The 20,989-nt window shown below is 37.4% G+C and overlaps 1 protein-coding gene across 4 annotated transcripts in view; it reads left to right on the forward strand.

The window, feature by feature from the left end:
- nAChRalpha4 (nicotinic acetylcholine receptor alpha4) overlaps window positions 1–20,989 on the forward strand; it is a 747,771-nt gene that overhangs the window by 366,486 nt on the left and 360,296 nt on the right. The gene's annotated exons all lie outside the window — the stretch shown is intronic.

Here is a 20,989-nt window from a genome sequence, read left to right on the forward strand (position 1 = left end):
AAACATTACAGTTTTAAGCATTATCGGTTTTGTGTTGTTATTAACGCATATTACTATCACTGTTAAATAAACAAATCTTAGTTGTTTTAAAAGAAAATAATTGTTTAACTTTCAATCGCTATTTTGAACAATTGATCCACAAGTTACCAAATTTTACTATACATAATTTAATTCGCTCCTGTAGAAGGAAACTATTCCACTAAATAAATTTTAGTCAGCAATTAGTTGTAGTTTCAGTTTACGTTAGTTTAAAATTAAATTTTAAAATAATAGTTGTATTGAAGAAGTTTTCTCGGGCAGATGAGAGTGACGTTAGCTCTCGAGAAAACCTCTTCAATATTCGCCGCCAGGAAGGCTTCAGGAATTATTTCAGAATAGTTGTTGTTTTAATTTCCTTGTACTAATACTACCAACAATGAACATTCAATTAACTCAGTGGTGGCAAACTACTCCGCAGAGTTCAGGAATTAATTTCAATTAGATGATTAAATAATAATAATAATAATAATAATAATAATTATTATTATTATTATTATTATTATTACATTAATAAATAAACGTGCTTTACGTAAGTACTATTGCTTGATTTTTACACAAAATATAACCTTTTATACTTTTTCATATGTTAGAGGTGCATACACTTTCCTCTGGCCAATTTTAAAAATGTTTATATCTTATCTCCATATATTCAAAATTCCCTTTTCCAACGAAGAAAGTTATCATTGAACTCGCATATCTTTAGGTCTATAATATATTTATTTAATGAAGTGTCCAAGTACAATGTGTACTCCACTCTGTATCAGATAGTTCTGAATTCAATTGTTCTACAGAACGCCTCTTTTAGTATTTTCCCTTATACATTTATTACAATCATCATTAACCATCGTTGCTATTATTCTATGAATGTAGAGCAACGTTAAATGACTAAATATACAGTACAAATCTACATAATTTTACCTGAACAAACGATATTATTTATATTATATATATATATATATATATATATATATATATACATACATACATACATACATACAATGTATATCAAATTAACATTATAAACTTAAACGTCAATATTGTCTATAATATTACTATTTAATGGTCACATTTAAATGAGTATGTAGGGCTACTGTATTTTTATAATTAATAAAATGTGTTAAATTTTACACAGATAAAACTTCATGTTGCTAAATAATTTGGAATGCAAAGTGAGCGCAACTTATATTTTTATCTTAAAATGAATACATAACAAACGATCAGCTTAACAATAAAATTTCAATTCAGTCTATATTAGGTAAGGACTCAATGAAATATCACTACTAAATGAAAGACTGTAAACTGGATATACTGATGAAATCTGATATCAGATTTGACATCCTGACGAAATTCTAGCCTATGGTCATGTATCACATGACCCACCTACCATTTTGAATAAAAAAGTTGAATTCAAGATGGCGGAACCAAGATTGCAGCCGTCCGCGTGACATACTCCAAAAGGTATTCCCCTAGGCCTATTATGTATCGCCCATATCAAATTCCATGAAAATACATCATTGCGGATTTTACAAGGGGTGGTAAGAGACTTCTGATAGACCCTGTACTTGCTACCTCGCCAGCAGAAACTAGGGTAGAAGGTAGAGGAGTGGCCGACGACAAAGAGTTGTAGTTTGAACCCGTCACCTCCAAACCTTGGTTATTTTCATGTTAACTTCTATCAAATCCCGGATTGAAAAAAGGAGGATAGGAAGTGACAAAGTTTAGACGCGACAACTCGAACGCGTTGTAAGAGTGACACAGGTGTGTTTTAGGAAAATTACAAATTGTGACATAAACTGTATAAAACTTTAATTCGCGTATACCTAACCGCTACAAAGTAGAATGCACAATGGCCACCCTGGTTTAGATTTAAGTTTTCGTGTTCTAGGTCATATGCGGATTTTTTCTTGAACATAGATTATATAGACATAAACACCCAAGATCAACAACCGTGACTGACCCTTTACTGACTAACTACATGATTCCGTGGACAAGACGCACGTGGGGGAAGCGTACAAAGGGAATTCGGTGGGTCAGGTCGTGGGTTACTCGTCTGTACAAGCAACTTGTATATTACTAGAATGACCAAGCCTAATCCACAAAAATACAGTCAAAAAATATACAAATATTTACAAAATGACATCCCCATACAGATATATACTATACCATAATTATAATAATAATAATAATAGCCTAACCTAACCTAAGCTAACCCAACCCAACCTAACCTAACCTAACCCTCCACTGTACTATCTTAGTCATACGACCGGTTCCGCGAACTGCAAGTTAGGTGCAGTCAAAGCCACGAAGTCAGGTGCGCTTCAACCACTGTGCGCTTCGACCAACTACTTATAATGTAGTTACTATGATTGTGTCAGAAAGAAGTACAACTATACATTCATTTTCAACAACGAATATTATGTACACATTAGTAAGCATTATTGTAATGTTGATGTTATTACTCTTAGGTCAGATTATGACGGCATGATAGATGCTCATTTGTTCCTAATACTTTTGGTCCCATTCAAGTCACTCTTTTCTTCGTTTCGTGTTGCTTTAAAAAAAAAAGTCCCTTCCTTGCGGATGGAGGCCACTAAAAATTCTGACCTTTGTGATCATTCATTCTTACACGCATGAACATGCTGAATAAATGTGAATGAATGAATGAATTAAAATTTTTGGGTGCGTGTTATGTCCTAATATGAATGACATAAACATCTCAAGATTGGAACTTCATAATAAATATATTCAAACTTGTAACAAGGTGGATTACATGATCAAAACTTAAATCATCCATAAGACACATAAACAAGATGTATAATCGTTGCTATGCACAGACTATGTACATTGGCCATAACTGCTAGTTCACCATATACAATAATGTATTTTATAATATATATCAATCTTCTCCCCTTCTAGAGAAAACAAACTTATGAGGGGTAAAACGCTTTGGCCATTTTTACTCTTTGAGATTTCCTTCTTACAAAATCACTTCCTCCCTTCGATGACGAACTTGTTCCTGGACCAAGTCTGCTCGCTTCCTTCGAATATGAGCTACTTTCTTGCTTCGGAGACGAACTGTGAGCATTGTGTTCTTCACTGTCTCTTAGTTCTTGCCGATGCATTTCATTTTTAATTGGAGGATATAAATATGCGTGATATGCACTACCGTCATATTCCTTGGGTATTTCTGACTCATTTGAATCTCCTCCTGTTTCATGAAGAATCTTTAAAATTGAATAGTGTACATTTCTGTATCTGCCACTTTCTACATCTCTTACTTTATACACAGCAAAACTGCATCTTTCAATAATCTCTCCTTTCCGATATATCTTTCTTTCAGGACAGTAATAATATACTTTACTTCCAATTGAAAATTTCTCACATTCATAATGAACATTTTTAGTGTCATCTTTAATGATTATATTACTTGCAGTGTTGTAAGAAAACATTAATGAACTTGGAGATGTTCCAAGTGATGGCAATGAAGTGTTGTTATGCCAGTGTATTACTGTACGCAGTAGTGATTCTACTTCAGTATTTAATTTTCTAACATCCCCTTTTGGAAAATCTCCTATGAGGGTTAGATACCTTTTCACGGTATTGACTGTTCTCTCAGCCAACCCGTTTCCCGAAGGTTTATATGGGCAGGAATGCTTTAGTTCAATGCCCAACCTTTGGCAGAACATCTTAAATTGTTCACTTGCAAATGGTTGTCCATTATCTGAGACTAACTCTTTTGGAGAACCAAGTATGTAAAATTGGCCTTTTAAATGTCTAATTGCTTCCTGAGCCGTTAAATTAGAACATTGCCAAACATTCAAAAATTTCGTGTGAGCATCAACACACAACAGGAATAAATAACCATTGAAATAGAAATGATCGATATGTACACGTTCCATGGGTTGTGATGTCGGTGTCCATGATGTAAATTGTCGTTTTGCTGGAGCTCTTGCATTCGTCTGACAAGAATCACATTTTGCAACAAAACTTTCAATGTCAGAAGTCATTTTAGGCCACCAAACTAAATCTCTGCAAATCTGTTTTAATCTCACTACGCCACTGTGCAGACCATGAATTTGAGTGAGAAACTTGCATCGCAGTGTCCCTGGCAATACAATTCTATTTCCCCACATCAACAATCCATCTTCTGTTGACAGTTCCAGACGTTTCTTCCATAAAGCTACTGCTTCCTCATTGATTTGTAGATCAATTCCTCTTGGCCAACCATTCTTAACGTAAATTGTTATTTTAGACAACAAACTATCGCTTTTTGTATGCTCCTTGATCTCAGATATGCGTAATGGTTGTAACTTTTGTTCTAGATCTGCATACGCTGTCAAAACCAAATCCGATTGCAATTCTTCAGGTAGTGGTAATCTTGACAAAGCGTCTGCTATTGGAACCTTCTTACAATACACTATTTCGTAATTCAGAGATCCCATGAATATTTTCCATCTCTGCCAACGTGCATTGTGTTGCATTGGCACTGGTGTATTTGAATCAAGCAATGATTTCGCAGTCGTTGAATCAGTGTATATTGTAAATTTTTGACCTGCCAGATATAAGTAAAAATGTTTCACAGACGAAACAATGGCTAATGCTTCTCTTTCTCCCTGACAGTAATTCTTCTGAGCAGGTGAAAGTGTAGCTGAAAAACACGCCACTGTTCGATGTTCGCCATTTATCTTGTGCCCTAATCGTCCTCCAACACCGTAGCAAGAACTATCCGTTTCTAGGATTATTTCTTTTGAAGGATCGAAAGGAATTATAGCAGGTGTCTGAACAATCTTATCTTTAACAGCCTTAAATTCCGATATACATTGATTAGACCACAACCATTTTTCGCCTTTCCTCAGAAGTCGATATAGGTGTGGTATTGTAGATGACAAGTTGTGTAGAAAACGACTTTGAAATGCAACCATCCCTAAAAAACTTTGTAGTTGAACCTTATCCTTTGGCTCTGGACTTTCTAAAATAGCACGCACATGCTTTTCAGTTGGTGTGATTCCATTTGCCGTGAAACGTCTTCCTAAGTAAATCACTTCTTGCACTAGGAATTCAGATTTACTTAAATTGATTTTAACATTATAATCTTTAAAGCGTTCCAGAACTTGTTTTGTTCTTAGGAAACATTCTTGTAGACTATTTCCAGAAATGATAACATCATCAATAAATGCTGCAACTCTTTCCAATCCTGTTAAAATTGAATCAATTACCTGTTGGAAAAGCTGAGACGAAACATTTGTACCAAATGGTAAACGTTGCATTCTGTACAAGTGAGAATCATAATTTAAACATAATATGTTTTGTGAGTCTGGATGCAAACTAACTTGTAAAAATGCTGAACGTAAATCAAGCCTGGTGTAGTACTTTCCTATTTTAACTTTTTGTAAAATATCAGGAAAATCTGGTAGAGGATACACTAAACCATCGGTTTGAAAATTGACCGTCTTCGAGTAGTCTACACAGATACGTATAGAATTATTTGATTTCTTAACTGGCACAATAGGACTTGCCCATTCTGAATGTTCTATAGGAGCTATAATATTCTGCTTACACATATTATCTATTTCTTCTTTTATTTGATCTCGTAATGAATATGCTATTCTGTACGCTTTCCTGAACACAGGCCTAGCATTCTTCTGTAAAGGTATTGATACTTTGTAATCTTTAATGGGTGTACTAATATCCTCATTAAACAATTCTGCAAAAGATGTCAGTAATTGTGAACGACAGTCTTCAATGTTCATTTGTTTTACATTACTTGAATTATGTACGTCGGCTTTATGTTTGTTCAGAATCATGACTTTGCTAGTTTGCCCTTGCACATTTGATGTTCGTGAACATTCACCCACGTCATCAATCTTCTGTACATGTACCTTTGGAGTATCCATTATGCCCGAACGCTGAATTTTCGAACAAGCATCTGGTAGCGAATCTTTTGATTCCAGACCTAAGCAAGCATGTGTGGAATCTTCATTTTGAATGTAATCAGTTTCAGGAAACTCATTTAGAAGTTTGCTGCGCCAATCACCAAATAATATGTTCATTCCAACTCTGCCAATTAATATATTTGTATTAATCTTATCTCCAACAACAAAAGGCATCATGTACATTTTGCCATGATAGTAAAGTTTTAAGTTTAATTGGCCTAATAAACACAATCTTTCACCTGATATCGACGTATATGAATTTAATAACGGACTCAGTGTGAAGTTGCCAATAAGATTAGTTAACAAATCTTTGGAAATGAAATTAGCAAAACTACCAGAATCGACAATAGCTTCTAACGATTGGTCTTGTATTATAATATCAATGTACAAAGGTAAACGTTCATTTCTCAATGAAATCTGATCAGATGCGTGTTGCAAATTAGAAATAGATTCGTTTGCTTTTTTATTGTACATTTGTTGCGTGTTTGTAGTTAAAAAAGTATACCTACTATCTTCTTGCACAGAGAATAAGCTATGTTGAGAATTGCATTCTCCATAACCATTACCTTTGGTATCCAAATTACTGTTTCTCATTTCACAATTTCCTTTATAAATACTAGATAAATTGACTGCAGGTTCCTTCCATTGTTTATTTCTTTCGAAACATACAGCCAAGAAATGTCCTTTCTTCTTACAGAAACTGCAAATAGCATTGAATGCAGGACAGTTCTCTTTGAATGTACAACCTAACCTTGCACAGCGCTTACATTTTATATCATTTGCCTGATTTTGCCGTGATACAAATTTTTGGCTAAATGCAGTATGGGTTTTAGATTGTGACATGCCTTTGTATACATTATTTGTTCCATATCTTGATTCTCTTGTATCTTGTTGATTCTTTGAAAAATGAGCTTTAGCAAACGAATTGTTTGTACCGAATCTACGTGAGCCTTGTATTTGTTTATTTTCACCTACCAAAAATGCATTTTGATTGACTTTATTTTTATTTGTGCGTATTATCTCATGTTGGAGTACTACATCACAAACCTTTTCGAATGTGTTGGGCATGTCTGACAGTAATCTATCTTTTAGTATACTATCGGGTAGTCCAAACACAAGTTTTTCTCTAAGACGAGTGTCTAACTCATCTGTTGTAAACTCACAAGTTATTGCAGCAACTTTTAAACGATTTATGTACGATGTAGCTGTCTCACCTTGCTCTTGCTTTATTTGCATAAAAGCAAATCGTTGAATCCATTTATTAACTTGTGGTGCATATATTTTTCGCAATGTATCAAAGAGTTCCTCCAAGGTGCAATCTTGTGGATCCTTTGGACTTAATCTGTGTTCCAGCTCTTGATATGATAAACTACCGATTACAGAAATAAGAGTGAACACTCGTTTCCTTTCTTGTATATCGTTAGCCTCAACAAAAGCCTTGAATCTTTTAATATACGAATCTATATCCTGGCTTGGGTTATAAGCCTCAAATGCAGGTATAAAACTTATGTGTTTTTCCATACTGGCTCACTTGGACTTAATTACTATAATTCTACTTACAGTAGTAATTATTTATCTTCTTTAATCCTCGTCGCCATTTTGTTATGTCCTAATATGAATGACATAAACATCTCAAGATTGGAACTTCATAATAAATATATTCAAACTTGTAACAAGGTGGATTACATGATCAAAACTTAAATCATCCATAAGACACATAAACAAGATGTATAATCGTTGCTATGCACAGACTATGTACATTGGCCATAACTGCTAGTTCACCATATACAATAATGTATTTTATAATATATATCAGTGCGTCGACAGTTCAGGCCATTTTGCACCCTTGAATATATTCGGGGAAATATCCACTTACCTAAAATTCTGACAACAAATTAAAACTAAGGGTATAAAATGAACCCCTTGCGAAAAAAATTAAAAGTACAAGGTTGTAAAACGACCTGCACAAGACAAGCACAACACATTAGAAAGTCCGAATGTGCTGAAAGTTTCCTCACAGGCGGTGAAAGAGACCAGATCTTTGTAAACATTTAAAAACATTTGATAAAACACTGCTGTCATCACCCAACAGGGATAACACACAGCTGAGAAGATTAAAAGTCTGTCTGAGCAAAGCAAAGTCGGTTCAACGTATATACGTATATATGTGTGAGGAGGTGGGTATGTATGTGAGCTGCGCTGCGAGCGTGTGGATATAAACAGAGAGAGAGAGAGAGAGAGAGAGAGAGACAGATAATTATGCCATACGTTTATTTCCTTTTGCAGTTTCATCTCTCGCAGTCAGACCAAAAATCCATGAAATTAAATCTCCGGTTAGCATAATGGTTCTTCTATTCGGTTAAAATCAGTAGATCCTGGGTACGTTTCCTGATGGGAAGGGAACGTTTTGAGGGACTTGATTTTACACCTGACTGGTTGTGATATATATATATATATATTCACAGACACACATGATACGTAGTACATTTCCTGTGTGTGCCTGATCTTCAATAATTAACATCTCTACGCTGGGAGGAACCAGGCAACGTCAAGTCTAGTGTGTTTCAAAGGCAACAGATTCCGTTGCAGTAGCACTGGCAGACGATTCCACGCAGGTAAAACAGCGACAGCGAAGAATCAGGCGAGGCCAGGCCGGCTCGGTAGCTCAGTGGTTGTCGACCGTGGCGGAGTGGCTTGTACAGCGCGCTATGAAGCCAGGGGTCCTGGGTTCGAATCCCGGCTAGAACTTGGATGTTTGTGTTTGTCCGAAATGAGTAAAAACGAGAATACAGTAAAAATTGACATGTGTGAAAGTTTGAGAAATGTGTGAATGACGGGGTTACTGCTGAATAGGGTATTCCTTTCTTATTTTTCTAAAAAAAGTGGTTAGAATAATGGCACGGTATGCCAGAGACCCGGATTCGAGTCCTGGTCGAGCCTGGTCTCCTGTGTGTGCCTAATCTTCAACACATATATATGTATTTATTATTGTTGCAAGGTAAGTTAGAGGAAGATTTTTCTAAAATTTTCCAAAGTTTTCATAGAAATTGGAAGACCTTTTCTTTTTTCTACGCATAGTTCGAAACAGCTCCATCAAATACATGTAGTAATATCATACATTGAGCAAAAACAAAATCTAATATGCTTGTGAGAATAGGGAAATAACATCACGTTGTTTTTCCTTGGCTTATCCACGCACTCATAATATTAGAACCTTCCAAAGATTACATGTTACCCTCTAAAATGTATTACAAAGGCCCATTTCTGATCATTTTTGTTGTAAATTTGCGCTTTAAATGCCTTAAAAATAAACTTAAACCCTCCAGACTAAAAATAGTGAAGAAACTTCTGCCTTATTATTGTAGTCTTGATGTTAAAGAAGCATTTTGCAATCCTTTGTAGATTTTATGTATCTTCAAACATTTCAAAAGGTAATAAGTAATAATTTAGAATTTTCAAGGTATACGAGTCGAAAAATTAATCAAGATGTGATTGATTACACATATTTCGAAAACTATGTCTCTCTCAAAATTATAATGTTGAAGCTAGTGTTGAAAATTTCGTAACATATACACACACATATGCGACACATAAATTATATATGCACTACATAAATATTGTATGTGGAATGTGTGTGTGTAAGTAAGATTTGTTGAATATACGGAGTTAATACGGCAATATGGAATCTTGCAAAATTTACCCTGCTGACATTTTACTCATTTGGTTGAGTTCAAATCCTCATATCGACCTGCTTTGAGCTGCCATTTTACGTTTAGCCTGTGTGTGTGTATGTTGGGGTATTAAGTTGATATGGGTCTCTAGCACATTTAAGAAAGATCATTAAGAAATCATTTCCTCAGGTGAGGTCAGGACATCAGAAAGATTGACTCTGACAGAAACTTCCAGTTTGTTCCTTTGATTTTCAACTTCAATTTTTGTCTTCTCTTTTGTTAGCTTATTGATGAAGTCTGGATGTTAATGGACCACTTCCATTATGGCTTCCTACAATTTTTATCTTCTTTCGATAAATGTGGATTTCAGCTATTTTATGTTTCGGGACAAGTCACAACTTAAGAAGTCGGATTTGATGTTAGGAGGCGAGAAATAAAGGAAAATGGAAAATGCGAAGTTGTTTTACTTTGAAGAAAGAGAAAGAACGCATCAACTTCAGATAAAAAAAGCTATAGTTGTGTAAAAGGTTATGTCGATTATATTTTTCGATTGGAGTTTTCCGTTAGCTCCTAAATTCTGCTTTTATCAGTCTTGATGTAGAATCAAAAAGGTTATTGCCAAAATCGTTCATCTTCATGCTCCTACCTGAGTTTAACGTTTTGACATTTCCTTCAAATTGCACAAAATTGAGGATCTCCCCACTCGGTCTTCTGAACCCCCTCATGTTGATTCATTGATTTGGTTTATTTTACTACACTTTTCTGCCATTTTTGGCTAAGCACGACGATGAGAATGATTAATGACATGATGAAAATAATGAAGAGACACTCACGAACCCCCATGCCCAGGTTTGGATTCGAACCCTGGACCCCTGGCGTCTTCGCGCGTTGTCCTAACCATTCCTACTCAGAGCGCGGCAAACATCTCAAAAGAATCTACGTTAGCCATCTAAGCTATTTACAATATATTTCGAAGACTCTTCAATCTTTCTTGTTATGTTCAGGCCTCATCGATGGCTTAGTGGTAACGTCGTCGCCTTGTAATCAAGGAGTCCGGGTGCGATACCCGGTGGAGGTACAAGTGATTCGGATCCAACTTTAAACTGTAGATCCAGTCATGATTAGCCTTCCTGTACATAAAGTGGACCTAAATCACAAACTCAAACTCATTTATATTCAGTTATATTAGTAATTTCTTCTAACTTATAGTTGGCCTTCGAAATTCCTGGCATTCTTTCTATTGGCTGCATTTCATGATAACATTCATTCCCTTCTGCAATGTAGTATTTTTCTTTTACCAGCATTAGTAGCGGAATCACCACCTAACTTTTAAAATTACTGTAGTAGGATCCAAAGTGGATAAAATCAAATCTTGTGATCACTGAAATTGCTGGCTTTACACTATTTATCCGTGGAGACAACTTTTTCATAGTTAAGCCATTTGGTTCTAGTATATCTTTCGGGAATCTCTACGAAAATTGTAATTGTAAACATTGTACATGGTGCGATAACGCAATCGTTTGGGAAACTGATGGCTAATTTTCTCTGCAGGATTTGAATTTATTAATAATAATATAAATTACGCCATTATTTCTGTCCACATGTTAACACGTCGTTGCAATTAGCCACAATTGGCAGAAAATTGACGCAAAATAATGAAATTACGATAAAATTCATACTTTAATAACATGATATAAAATAGTACAATAGTACAAGAACATTCCGTGATTATAAACGCCCACGAAATTTATACCGATACCAATCGAAAGAACAACTCAAAGAATTTTAGTGGATGTGTTATTGTTGGCGTTAACTAAAACAATATATGGCATAACAATAAAAGAATGAAAAAAAGGAAAAAAGGGAAAACATATTTCAATTGTTAATGTGTTACTGTAAATGGCATTGTTGTTAGAAGCAAATTGTGTAGAGCTAGCCTGCAGTTAAACATCCCTAAATCCTCCGTGTCCAGAATCCATCTCGATGTTCGGAATTTACTAAATGAGAAACTTGAAGGAAGATGGATTGGGCGCTCCGGAAACAAATATGCTGTGTTCTGCAAGTGGCCACCGAGGTACCCTGACTTGCCTGTTTATGTCGTCTTCTTATGGGGTCACATGAAAGATCTTGTATACGTACCTCCACTGCCTCAAGATCTGGAAGATCTGAAACGTCGTATCATTGCCGCCATCGGGACCGTCATTGTAGATACGTTTGAACGCTGGGGCATGAGTGGGAATATAATATAATGGTTTATAATCACGGAATGTTTTTGTGGACACGCTGTATTATGTCATAATAGTACTATAGTGTGCATGGAATATAAGGGAAGCAAGCATTTCAGGATCTAGATGTCCCATTTTATTGCCGGTGACTGTACATACAAATATCATTATATTGCACTCGATAACACTAGCTGAAGTGACACAAACAATGGTCCCAGGTGTTGATGACAACCATTTACCTGTTATATTTTAACACCACTAAGCTTAAACGTTTACCAAAATGTGGTGTGGATGTCCTGAGACATCTGTGTCAACAGAATTTTCTACAATTATGGTTGTACGACCGTTTCATTTTTAAAAATTGAATTATTTTTCGTCATGCTAGCATCCGTGGCGGAGTGGTTACCATAGCGTGCTACGACGCCAGGGAGCCCGGGTTCGAATCCCGGCCTAGGCATTATTAGTGTACATTCATCAATTCAATCATAGCGTCAATAATCCTCATCTTCGCGATTAGCCAAAAGCAGAAAAGCGAAGTAAAATATGTCAAATCAATAAATGAATCAGTCAAACCTTTTTCGACTTCGTCATTCTATGCATGCTTCTCAGCAAGGAACTGCAAACGTCTATGTCCCTCATACTGTTACTTTTACTCAGATAATTACAATCCATCAGGTTTGTTACTCTACATCTACAGCAGTCTATCATCTAATTTAGAAACGGCTTCTTTCTCTTCAATACGGGCTAATGTATCCACGAATGTACATTCGTTTGAAAACATTGTCACTTCCGGATGGGAGAAGAGGTGCACGATTCATTTAAGTTAACATCCGACCTTCTGGTACAATTTTCGTAACTTGTTAACGCTTTTGTGTATAATGTTCGCGGCTCGAACTACAGTCGCAGTCATGATAATTTTTTCCTCTCTTATTAAATTAAGGATGGCAACATATGGGGGGCTAAGGAAAATTGGAACAGTCAGAAACGAATTGGAATGAGGAGCTTTAAATACTGAGCTATGAAGGGGAGAAATTTGAAGAGACTTAATCTAAAGTTCCTGCCAATAAAAATACGACGGCCATGAAATTAGGCGGGTGGTAGAAGTTCGTGCTGTTCGCACGTCGAAAGACAACCCCGTGTGTTCGGAGGTTTCAAAGAACAAACGATCTCGTTGTAGATATGAAACTCCATTTCTGGGTCCTGTAACGAACATTCAATTCACACCAAGGCAGAAATTTATTTATTTTAAAATCAAAATAAACGTTACGTTTCAACCTTCTAGCAAGGTCTTCTTTAGACTCTGTACCAAATGCAAATGAAATAAAGTACAAAACAGGACGACTTGTATATACACAAAAATCGCTTCCCTCCAGACACAAGATTATTAGAACACCTGGAAAGGAATGTTATGTTTCAGATAAACAACGTTCTAATAATCTTGTGTCTGGAGGGCAGTGATATTTGTGTATATATATATATCGTCCTGTTTTGTACCTTATTGAGATTATTTCGTACCAATTACTGGGAAAGTGAGTAGCCTTCTGTAGTTTGCAGAGTTTTATCCGAGCATGTATACTCGTCTCCATCTTACCGTTTTCCAAATGTGGCAGGAATGCGAAGTAAAATAAATCAATTCAATCACACATATAGACACTCATGCTCACACTCGCATTCAAATAATCGAGAATAATTTGAAATAATTATGAAAAGAATCCTATACATTTGCCTAAGTTTTAGTTCGGCTCCTGGTCCAGGCAATGTGTGTCCCTCCATCAGATTCATATAATCAAAATTCTACCAAGAGTGGCAGAAAGCGACACAAAGTATTAGAAATGCATAGAAAATGAAATGCATTTGCATAAACATTATGCGCACAGACAAACACATCGGATACTGGAAACGACAGTTGCTGCTATACACCATGCTATTTGATTCAATTCAAACAACTCCCACACAACCTGCTACCGTTCTAATTTCCTTGCAATACGTCCAGCCAAAATTCAGAAAGTACCATACAATACAGAAGCTTCTGTGGAGTGAATACTTCCGCTCTATGCTTGATTCGGTGGATTAATTCGATAAAAACTCATTTTCTCTACACGTACGAGTCGACGGTTACTCGCCTTTGAAAAGAGAATAATTCATATTGTTCTAGAAACGGCCACACAATCAGCTCCTAATTTTCGTCACAAACACACGAGACAAATTAATCCATTGTAATCGCACAATATGCAAATCGTTACGAGGCGGCAAAGAAAGAAATATTTAATAAAAGGGACTCCGCGGCCTTTTATGTGCGGTAAATGAAAGAAGAGTTTTTCGTGTCATTTTAATTAGGGGAATTAAATGTGTCTCTTTCTCTCTGGAAAGTGGACAAAATTTCAACTGGGAAAATGTTTACAAGCAACGATGAAAAAAAATAATTTGTTCCGATGCTGACGAACCAATGTTTCCGGATGTTCTTTAATGTACTAGTAAAGGGACTATGGAGAAGTAACATTGTAACGTGAAGGTATACAGGCAGATCTGGAGGTAGAGCTCCACACATTCACAATCTTGGCCAGTTGTGTGCCAACCTCCACGAGTGTTCCTTCGTGAATTTCATCACATGATCACTCATCCTCATCTTCGCGATTAGCAGAAAGTAGTTGAAATGCAGCGTAAAATAAGGCTAATCCAATCTATCAATGTGGATGTTTTATGTGATCAGCACCACACTCCGACCGCATTTAACCCTACATTTGCTCTCACGTAAAGGAGAGTCGTAAAAAATGGGAACACTAATTTTGGCCTACCAAAACAAATTTATAAATGAACAAAAAAATGTCCAAACATTTTCTTTGCTGAGCAGGTTCTACACTATCAGGAAACAAGAATGTTTGTGTAAAAAACAATATTAGTTGAGGAAGGAAGGACATTTTTCTGAATACTTTGGGATGTCTCTTTTGGGTAACCGGTTGGATAAAATGGGGTACTCATATGAAACAATCTAAATTCGAAGTGTGATGCAAAATGTTGTTACAAAACCTTTTTGAAAGAACAATAGTCAAGTTAAACATTAAACACAATAAAATTATATGACTGGAAGTATTTTTATCATTTTTGCTTTTTAAACATCTACACTAACAAATAATCTCTTATACTCAACTTAAACCCTTAATAAACAGCATAATATCACTGATTTGCCTGGTAATTAAGCATAGGCCTAGTAGGTTAAACATATTTCAATACTGGTCAGTGGCGTTCAAAACGGGGACGACCCGTTTTAGCAGACAGTGACGGACGCTAGAAAACATGGCGTCTCCTCACCAAGATATAAGATATGGGTGTCAAAATCTAACTTAAAACTGGAAGATTCAATGCTGTTCTTAAAAAAATTGAATATTCAAGGGTGGCTTCATAAGACCCAACACAGTATGGAGGCAAAATCGAAAACGTTTTTCACGAAAACTTGAAAACTTCGTAGGAAGCAGATGGTCTGGCTGCTGCAACCACAACTCGATCCGAACTGGCATATAGACGACCATATGGACTGGATCATAGCGATTAGGAGTTACAGAAAACAGATTGATTGATTGATTGAGTTGGTGTTTTAAGTCCACTTTGTGTACAGTAAGGCTAATGAGGACTGGACCTACAGTTTAAAGTGGGATTCAAACTACTATGTGCCTTCACCGGGATTCCAACCCGGGACGGATGGTGGAGCTAAAAGCTAGTTGATTACAATTACTAATACTGAAAATTATTTTGTATTTGTCTAATTCAGAAATTTATTTTTATTAATCTTTTCCTTGTTTCCCTGATTGATGCAAAATGTTTATACTTTTAATAAGTAATTGTTTTTCGATTTTATGTTCCGTTATTTTTTTCGCGTTCTTTAAATTTCGTTCAGCCATAGTATTGTGATCCAATTTTGTCTTAATATTTTTCATTTTATTTTTAGTATTTCATAACGATCTGTGGAATCTTTGAAAATGTAAAGTACATAGAACTCAAATCCAAGACACTTAGCCAACACTCTACCAGACAGGAAATACCTAGAAACATCTAAGGAATGTCTTGTCAGACATTGCCTAGCTTCCTTGATCGCCATCGTTGTAAACAGGTGTAAACAACAATCGCAATCAAGGAAGAGACTACAGGTAACTGAGTCGGCATTATTGAGTAAATTCAATTGGAATAAATGTCTGGAAGGACGGGAGTCCCTGGTCAGTCAATTACAAGCATTAGACGGAGAGAGGGAGAAGTACGATTGGGGGAAGAACGTATTTATACAAGTCGCAAGTCAGACTCTTTGTACAGTCACGACCATAACCATACTTCGCAGAACTTCAGCTACTATACAGAGACACGTATACAATTTTCCATGCTGATCCAGTCTGTAGGGGTTTAACACTCAAGTGTTGTGTTTTGCCACTCCGATGTGTGTAGTTAGTACATCTCGACCTTACCATCAAGCTTACCATGAATATCGATTTGCTCCATAATCGAGGATGTATAATCGGTGAGCTACATCAACCCAGTTCGATCCCACATACCGATATCTTGATGCGGGATTCTAATTTATTTCAATTCGAAATAAATGAAAATTGAAAGGTTGTAGGCTTTGTTACGTGGATGGAGATGCGGTTCTTTTCATTTTTGTTAGGAAATTAAAAAAGTTGTTACATAATGTTGGTGCCGGAATTATCATTTATTCTAATTCAAAGTAAGTGAAAATTAAGAAGTTTAGATATCGTGTGTTAGAGGCACCGACATCTTCATGCATTTGAAGTACAGAATCTATAGAGTTGTGTGCGAATTTATTCTTTTGATTATCATTGTGTGGAAAATATTGCAGTAAGCCATGATAGATGTCGAGATTAGATTGCGAGGATGAATTAGATGAAACCTTCGACCGGCTAATTGATCTCACCTCCCCCTCCCCCGAGGTCGATCACCTGCAAAATTAAAAAAAAAAACGCGTCGCTTTTCTGGCTAATCGCAACGATGATAATTAGTGATGGAACGATGTAATTGATAAAACGACACTCACAAAGAACACCCACACACATGACGGAATTCGAACTCGGGATCCCTGTCTCCATACAGCACTGTACTAACCACTCCACCACGGTATTATTATTCTTATGAGCATCTTTTAGCTTGTAGATATTTTATTCCTTTCCCCAAAATTTTAAACCATGTGCTTTCCTTTGTTATCTACTGTACTAAATTTGCTTTAACATAAGCTTATATACCTTAGTGTTCTGTCATAGAGATGACTTTTGTTTATCAATTTCGCACATGACAAGCAGCGAGGGACAACCCCTAATAAAGAGCGATTTGCCCGTACGATACATGCTAGAATGTCAGAGCCATTTTGTTTCCGAAAGAGCTCTAATTCCCTGTCACTCGACACCGGAGAGCCTTTTGTTGACCTTCAAGCTTCCACATGGTTACGCCGAAACACGACACTTGATCGCAGCGAAATATCCCTGGGACCAACTGGTCTGAAACAACATGGAATTCTGGATGTACGTCAACGAGAGGGAGTCATAACGGAATGTTCACAAGACCATAATTGTTTGCGCAGTGTTTCCAACTGAGAATTGCTTTGATGTCACGTAGACAATTCAATGCATGTTCTCCCTTGAAGACGTCTTCGCCTTGTAAACAAGGGGTCCCGGGTTCGATACCCGGTGGAGGCGCATAGGGGTTCGGATCCCACTTTAAACTGTAGATCCAGTCCCGTTTAGCCTTAATGTGCATAAAGTCGACTTAAAAAAATCAATCAATCAATTCTGCCTTGAAAAATAACTGCATTTCATAACTAACTCCGTTGCTTTATTAGCAAATTTTTAATATTTAATGAATAAAATAAAAGTGTAGGTTTTAACGATTGTGTACATTTCACATTAACAGTGTTCTAAATATAAGCTTGAAAACAAAATGATTTGTAATTTTATTTAATACGTAACCGCTATATGATTGATTTGTTTTATTCTGTTTACCCGGTGGAGGCACATGACACAGTGGTTCGGATCACCCTTTAAACTATAGGTCCAATCCCGATTAGCCTTTCTGTGCATAAAGTGGACTTAAAACAACAACTAAATTCTTATCTGTTTGTCACATGGAATAAACTTTTAGTTTTAATTCAGATATCTATTAACGAGAAAAGGGAATTCCAAATAGAATCAAAGCGAATAATATTTCGTCGTTAAAAGGGTGACACTTCGTTTCACAACTAAACCAGGGGTATCCAAACGGGATATTTACATATGTTATTGATTGATTGATTGCTTTGGTTTATTTTACTTCGCTGACACTTTCCTGCCATTGCAGAGATGAAGCGAATGGTGATAAAACGAAATAAAAAGCTAACACCCGGGCTATGGCCTGCCAGAGCGGATTTTCATTGGGTGACGCGTGGTCAGCGCATCCCATCGCAGCTGTTTTTTCTTTCTGGTTTTAGTGACCGGAGCCTCCTACTTCTTGAAGTAGCTTCCCAATTGTCCTCACGACGCTGGGTCAGCACCGAAATTTTGGGGACACCCTCCTGGAATCGAACCCGGGACCGCACGCACCAAAGACGAGAGCGCTAACCACTTGGCTACGCGGGAACGTAAATAAATGAAGTGAAAATAACAAACGTACATGAACAGATCACAAGTCCTAGAGAGTGTAGCATCGGAATTTGAAGTTCATATTCAGCTGTGAAAATCTGATCTCATTTGAGTTCAGATTTTCAGCTCAAAATCCCTACATCACTAAAGAAAATGTCTACACTCTGTCCCGGGAATATATGCAAGAGATCGAAAAAAAGTATCTGTGCAAGTAGTGACGCGATAGGGCTCTACCAATGAACGTGTGAGAGGGGAAGTGAGTGCATGGTTGCAGCTACCAGCGGTTTGCAGCAACGCTCATTGCTTTCCTCCGCTCACTTGCTTTCTCCCCTTGTCTACCGTTATGCGGACTTGCTTCACACATTTCAGAGGCAAAATGTATATATTTACAGTCAAAAGGCTTCTCGAAACCACTTCCCTTCAAGTTAATAACATCTAAATTATACCTGTACAAGTTTTAAGATGTAAAATGTATTTACTGACGTAAGAGTTCCTCAATTTCCTTCTTCGTGTAAATTCAGACGGGATCTTTTACAATCACTGCTTTGTTTTAAAATTGTCTTTAATATTTTAGATAAGGTATATGGCTACTAAGTTACATGATATCTAAGACACTAAAAGTTTAAAAAAAAATTGCCTGTATTATTATATGGATATATGGATGCGAAACTTGGTCCCTTACATTGAAAGAGGAAAATAAATTGAGATTATTTGAAGATCATTAGGAAAATATTTGGGCCTAAAAGGTTTGGTTTGGTTTGATTTAGTGTTTTAAGCCCATTTTGTGCACAGTAAGGCTAATCGGGACTGGAACTACAGTTTATAGTGGGATCCGAAGCACTATGTGGCTCCACCGGGTATCGAACCCGGGACCCCTAGATTACAAGGCAACGACGCTACCACTGCGCCATCGGGGAGGCCTTTGTGGCCTAAAAGGAATGAGGAGGCAGGTGAGTGGGTACGTTTACATAATTAAGAAGTACATAATTTGTATTCATGTCCAGATATAATTAGAATGATTAAATCAAGAAGACTTAGGTTGGCAAGCCATGTGGCACGAATAGGAGAGGAAAGAGGAGTTTACAGGAATTCTTGTTGGGAAACCTGATGGTAAGAAACCAGTAGGAAGACGAATATGGAGGGATATTGTTGAGATGGACCTAAAGGAAATCGGTAGGGATGGAAAAGAGTATAATAGGACAGATGGAAGGCCTGTGTTGCTGCAGCCATGAACCTTCGGGTTCAAGATGGGTAGAGAGTTAGTGAGTTAGTTTAGATAAGGTATATACTCTATTCCTGGAATCCATGGAATATGGCTGCGTATAACGGTAGAAAAGGGGAGAAAGTTAGTGGGCGGAGCGAATCAGTATAAGCTGCTGCAAAGGCTGAGAGCGCATTTGTTCCCCTAGACGCAATCCCGTTCTCTCGCACGCATTCATTGGTCGAGCCATCTCGAGTCACTACTTGCGTAGAGACTTGTTTTCGTTCGCTCGCTCCACAGATTCTCTGGAGAGAGTACATGTTTCAGAAAACTGATATTCTCCGCAAAATGAGAATGGTGAAAATAGCCACAAGTGCCGACTCATCAATACATTTGGATTAAATATTTCAAACAAATTATTGTTTTAATTGGTACAATCACGTAATCCTCTGGGTTGCAACCAGCCTATTTACACCGACGAGCTATTACGTTACGACCTCCTCGACCCGGGAACATTTAGCGCGCCTGGAGCACGGAGAGTAACACGTGACATGATGGCAGCATGGTATATATTGGGCAGGTCTCCAGGACCGCTGTTAGTAGTGTCTCTGACGTCAGAATGGGAAAATCTACCGATCTCTCCCAGTTTGATAGAGATCAAATTGTGATGGCACGGCACCTTGGTACCAGCATCTCTGAAACGGCACGGCACCTTGGTACCAGAATCTCTGAAACGGCGTGGCTTGTTGGCTCTCACGTGCCACTGTTGCGAGCACGCATGGAGAGTGGTGCAAAGATGGGCAAACAACTACACGTTGTCCAGCCGTGTGTCAACAGCGGCTCCTTGATGCGAGAGGCTAGCGGAGGCTGTCGCGCATCGTTCGGAGCGACCACAGGGCCGCAGTGCGAGGAATCGCCCACAGGCACAACAGTGGTGACGAGGACAATGTTTCACAGCACACGGTTCATCGAGCACTGCTTCGCAAGAAACTGCCGACATAATGTAATGGCTCATCGGTGCATGTTAAATGGGTTCGTTACAACCAAGAAGTGTCCGTGCACAGCAAGGCTAATCGGGACTGGTCCTACAGTTTACTCTGGGATCAGAACAATTATTTGCCTCCGCCTGAAATCGAACCCGGGTCCCTTCTTTACAAGGTTACTACTATGCCATTGGGGAGGCCAGTAACTAGATTATATTTGGAATTGAATTCGATTCATTAACGCGAAATCTGCTTCAGTATGAGCGTTCCGTGGTTTCCATCACACACCACTAGAACACCTCGTCCAAACAGGCAGTGACACAACCGAA

Source organism: Lepisma saccharinum, chromosome 15 (assembly GCF_977018435.1).
Source record: "Lepisma saccharinum chromosome 15, izLepSacc3.1, whole genome shotgun sequence".
Taxonomy (NCBI): Eukaryota; Metazoa; Arthropoda; class Insecta; order Zygentoma; family Lepismatidae; genus Lepisma; species Lepisma saccharinum.